General features: G+C 45.9%; 1 non-coding gene across 1 annotated transcript; it reads right to left on the bottom strand.

Moving 5' to 3' along the window:
• Nucleotides 1-4,569: 4,569 nt before the first annotated feature.
• On the bottom strand, nucleotides 4,570-4,707 carry LOC119925012. Its single transcript, XR_005449684.1, has one exon. It is a non-coding gene; the product is annotated as a small nucleolar RNA SNORA7 (small nucleolar RNA).
• Between the last annotated feature and the right edge of the window lie 727 nt (nucleotides 4,708-5,434).

Here is a 5,434-nt window from a genome sequence, read left to right as displayed (position 1 = left end):
TGACATGAGAGGCTCAGGAGGAAAAAAAGAAAAACAAACAAACAAACAACCTAGAATCAGACTGGAAATAGTTGTTTTTTCTTTGAGGGGGATGGATTTTTTTTTTCCTAAATTATCCAGGTGGTAGGAGATGACTTTTAAAGACTGCTATCGGGTTACAGGTGTCTTTGAAGCTGCATTTTCCACTCTACAGAGCCCACCAAGGTGCTGAGGATTGATGCAGCTGCTGCTGCTATGGAGAGAAGCAGCATGGCTCAGTGGAAAGAGCACATGCTTGGGAGTCAGAGGTCATGGGTTATAATCCTGCCTCCACCACTTGTCAGCTGTGTGGCTTTGGGCAAGTCACCTCACTTCTCTGGGCCTCAGTTACCTCATTTGTAAAATGGGGATTAAAAGTGTGAGCCCCATGTGGGATAGCCTGATTACCTTGTATCCCCCCAGTGTTTAGAACAGTGCTTGGTACATTGTAAGCGCTTAGCAAATGCCATCATTATTATTATAACATCTCCTCTATAGGGCGAGCATCACCTTCTGCCTGAACAACACCCTTCCAGAACTGAGAAACAGCATGGCCTAGTAGATGGAGCTTGGGCCTGTGAGTCAGAAGACATGGGTTCTAATCCCTGCTCTGCCACTTGTCTTCTGGGTGACCTTGGCCAAGTCACTTCACTTCTCTGAGCCTCAGTTTCCTCAACTGTAAAATGGAGATTTACTACCACTTCTTTCCTTCTATTTAGACTGCAAGCTCCTGGCGGAACGGGGACTGTGTCCAGTGTAATTAACTTACCCCATAGCTTATAACTGTGTTTGGCACATAGTAAACGCTTACTTTCCAAGCATTGAGCACAGTGCTCTGCAGACAGTAAGCCCTGGATAAATATGATTGAATGAATGAACCCATCCACGGGCCATGGGTGACAGACTGTCAGCTCATTGTGGGCAGGTAATGTGCCTCAGTGGAAAGAGCCCGAGCTTTGGAGTCAGAGGTCATGGGTTCAAATTCCAGCTCCGCCACTTGTCAGCTGTGTGACTTTGGATAAGTCGCTTAACTTCTCTGTGCCTCACTTACCTCATCTGTAAAATGGGGATTAAGTCTGTGAGCCCCACGTGGGACAACTTGATTACCTTGTATCTACCCCAGTGCTTAGAACAGTGCTTTTCACATAGTAAGCGCTTAGTAAATGCCATTATTATTATTATTATTATTATTATTATTATTGCTCTATTGTCCTCATCCAGGTGCTTAGTATAGAGCTCTGTGCACCATTTAGCACTAAATAAGTACCACTGACTGACAAATATGATCATAGCGCTTACTATGTACCAAGCACTGTTCTAAACACTGGGGGGATACAAGGTAATCAGGTTATCCCACATGGGGCTCACACTTTTAATCCCCATTATACAAATGAGGTAACTGAGGCCCAGAGAAGTGAAGTGACTTGCCCAAAGTCACACAGCTGACAAGTGGCAGAGGCAGGATTAGAACCGCTCTCTCATTCACCCCTCACATCCAAGCCGTCACCAAAACCTGCCGGTCTCAGCTCCGCAACATTGCCAAGATCCGCCCTTTCCTTTCCATCCAAACCGCTACCCTGCTCATTCAAGCTCTCATCCTATCCCGTCTGGACTACTGCACCAGCCTTCTCTCTGATCTCCCATCCTCGTGTCTCTCTCCACTTCAATCCATACTTCATGCTGCTGCCCGGATTATCTTTGTCCAGAAACGCTCTGGGCATATTACTCCCCTCCTCAAAAATCTCCAGTGGCTACCAATCAATCTGCTCATCAGGCAGAAACTCCTCACCCTGGGCTTCAAGGCTCTCCATCACCTCGCCCCCTCCTACCTCACTTCCCTTCTCTCCTTCTACTGCCCAGCCCGCAACCTCCGCTCCTCCGCCGCTAATCTCCTCATTGTACTTCGTTCTCGCCTGTCCCGCCGTCGACCCCCGGCCCACGTCATCCCCCGGGCCTGGAATGCCCTCCCTCTGCCCCTCCGCCAAGCTAGCTCTCTTCCTCCCTTCAAGGCCCTGCTGAGAGCTCACCTCCTCCAGGAGGCCTTCCCAGACTGAGCCCCTTCCTTCCTCTCCCCCTCGTCCCTCTCTCCATCCCCCCATTTTACCTCCTTCCCTTCCCCACAGCACCTGTATATATGTATATATGGTTGTACATATTTATTACTCTATTTATTTATTTATTTATTTATTTTACTTGTACATTTCTATCCTATTTATCTTATTTTGTTGGTATGTTTGGTTCTGTTCTCTGTCTCCCCCTTTTAGACGGTGAGCCCACTGTTGGGTAGGGACTGTCTCTATGTGTTGCCAATTTATACTTCCCAAGCACTTAGTACAGTGCTCTGCACATAGTAAGCGCTCAATAAATACGATTGATTGATTGATTGATTGATCAACTGAGTAAGGGTTTTGTAACCAGCTTGTATTGATGACTGTCTCCCCTGTAATTTTATTTATTATTTATTTGCTTCGATTAATGTCTGTCTCCCCCTCTAGACTGTCAGCTCGTTGTGGGCAGGGAATGTCATTGTTTGTTGTTGTTGTTGTTGTTGAGAGCAGCGTCACTCAGTGGAAAGAGCTTGGGCTTTGGAGTCAGAGGTCATGGGTTCAAATCCCGGCTCCAGCAACTGTCAGCTGTGTGACTTTGGGCAAGTCACTTCACTTCTCTGGGCCTCAGTTACCTCATCTGTCAAATGGGGATTAAGATTGTGAGCTCCACGTGGGACAACCTGATCAACTTGTAACCTCCCAAGCACTTATAACAGTGCTTTGCACATAGTAAGCACTTAACAAATACCATCATTATTATTATCATGCTTTCCCAAACACTTAGTACAGTGCTCTGAACACAGCAAGTTCTCAGTAAATACCACTGATCGACTGGCTTAACAAATACCATAAAGAAGACAGCTAGGGGACGAAGCTCCTAACAGATTGAGATATTTTCCAGGAGACGAATGGCAATTTATCCAACCCCTTGACTCCATTAGCATGTCAGGAACTGTAGGGTTGTATTCATGCTCTCTTAAATACTCCATGCTATGACTGGGTAAAGATTTCTAGGTTTGAGTCAACTCCTAACAATTTTTTTTTTAATTTTCATATAAGTATTTTGGTGGATTTAATTAGAATAAAAAGCTGACTGATTTATGCTTTAATTTACAAATCCTTTGGCCACACCTTTAACGACAAAACTTGTTTCTTTTTTTTCCGCTGAAGCAGAATTTTCCATGACCACCCTGCAGCTGCTACATTAGACAAGCACTCGCCATCTCAAACATCGCTGGAAGGTTCCAGTTCTACTTGGAAGCTGTTTCGATTACATATTTAGAACTGTTTTTATGTAGAAAAAAGCCTTCTTGCACTCTTTATAAATAGCTACCCGTCCTTGCTTTCTCTCTGTAAATGGAAGGAAGTTGCATGTTCCCTTGGAGTCTCTTTGAAAAGGGCAGAAATCAGGGAGGGCAAATACTATCATTATTTGTTAAGTGCTTACAATCGTGTCAAGCAGCGTTCCATGCGCTGGAGTAGATACAAGTTAATCTGGTCAGGGAAAGTGCCTGGGCTACTTGTTTAAATCGGAGGGAGAATAGGGATTGAATCTCCATTTTGCAGATGAGGAAACTGAGGCACAGAGAGAGAAAGGGACTTTCCCAGGGTCACACAATGGGCAAGGGGTGGAGCCGGGATTCTTATTGTCCATCTCCCCCTCTAGACTGTAAGCTCTTTGTGGATAGGGAACATTTCTCCCAACTTTCCTTTCAGTTGTATTTATTGAGCTTACTGTATGCAGGGCACTGTACTAAGTACTTGGGAGAGTAAGTGCTTAATAAATGCCATAATAATAATAATAATAATAATAATAATAATAATATAACAGCAAACAGACACATTCCCTGCCCACAATGAGCTTACACTGTCATAGCGAACTCTCCCAAGCGCTTTGTACAGTGCTCTGCACACAGCGCTTAATAAATCCCATTGATTGAGAGATCTGGAAGGGACTGGTAATGATGATTTCAGCCTTTGCCCAGGTTCCAGGACTGTATCTAAGCTACATCCCATAAAGTAGCATTCCTAATATCTCCTGTTGGATAATCAAGTACATGTGTGGGATGTACTAAAATGAGGAGGGAAGATGGTTCTAGCTATTGGGAACAACTAATCTGTCAATTAATCGTATATACGGAGAGCTGAATCTAAAAGAACTGCACTGAGCATTTGGAGGAGTACAAATGGAGTACAGTCGAGTGAGTAGGGATCACATCTACTAGATATGATCCCTATCATCAAGGACTTTATAATCTAACAGAGGCAATGTGACGTTCTTGTCTTATGCTGTCGAGTCGCTTCTGACCCATAGCGACACCATGGACACAGCTCTCCCAAAACACCTCACTCTCCATCTGCAATCATTCTGGTAGTGGAACAAGAGACTGCCCTTCATAGAAATCCGGAAGTGGTTGACCATTGTCGCCTTCTGCGCGATCAAATTGAGTCTCCGTCCTCGACTCTTTGCTGTGCCACTGCTGCCCAGCACAGGGGAGTTTTGACTTGTAGCCGATTGCCTGCCACTCGCTAGCCACTGGCCAAGCTAGGAATGGAATGGGTAGGCATCTGCTTCACTCTCCCTCCCCTAGCCAAGACTGGTAGAGTCCTGGAAACTCTCCAGGTGCCACCCTGAGAGGGGAAATGTGACGTTACTCTCAACAAATTCGGAAGTGAGAAAGAGCATGGCCTAGTGGATAAAGCACACGCCTGGGAATCAGAAGGATGTGGCTACCAATCAATCTGCACATCAGGCAGAAACTCCTCACCCTGGGCTTCAAGGCTGTCCATGACCTCGCCCCCTCCTACCTCCTCTCCCTTCTCTCCTTCTCCAGCCCAGCCCGCACCCTCCGCTCCTCTGCAGCTAATCTCCTCACCGTGCCTCATTCTCGCCTGTCCCGTCATCGACCCCCGGCACACGTCATCCCCCGGGCCTGGAATGCCCTCCCTCTGCCCATGCGCCAAGCTAGCTCTCTTCCTCCCTTCAAGGCCCTACTGAGAGCTCACCTCCTCCAGGAGGCCTTCCCAGACTGAGCCCATTCCTTTCTCTCCCCCTCGTCCCCCTCTCCATCTCCCCCATCTTACCTCCTTCCCTTCCCCACAGTACCTGTATACATGTTTATAGGTTTGTACATATTTATTACTCTATTTATTTATTTATTTATTTTACTTGTGCATATCTATTCTATTTATTTTATTTTGCTAGTATGTTTGGTTTTGTTCTCTGTCTCCCCCTTTTAGACTGTGAACCCACTGTTGGGTAGGGACTGCCTCTATATGTTGCCAACTTGTACTTCCCAAGTGCTTAGTACAGTGCTCTGCACACAGTAAGTGCTCAATAAATACGATTGATTGATTGACTCTGCCAC

This window comes from Tachyglossus aculeatus, chromosome 2 (assembly GCF_015852505.1).
Source record: "Tachyglossus aculeatus isolate mTacAcu1 chromosome 2, mTacAcu1.pri, whole genome shotgun sequence".
NCBI classification, from domain to species: domain Eukaryota; kingdom Metazoa; phylum Chordata; class Mammalia; order Monotremata; family Tachyglossidae; genus Tachyglossus; species Tachyglossus aculeatus.
The sequence above is the reverse complement of the archived record's forward strand: the minus strand, read 5'-3'. Positions and strand labels throughout refer to the sequence as shown.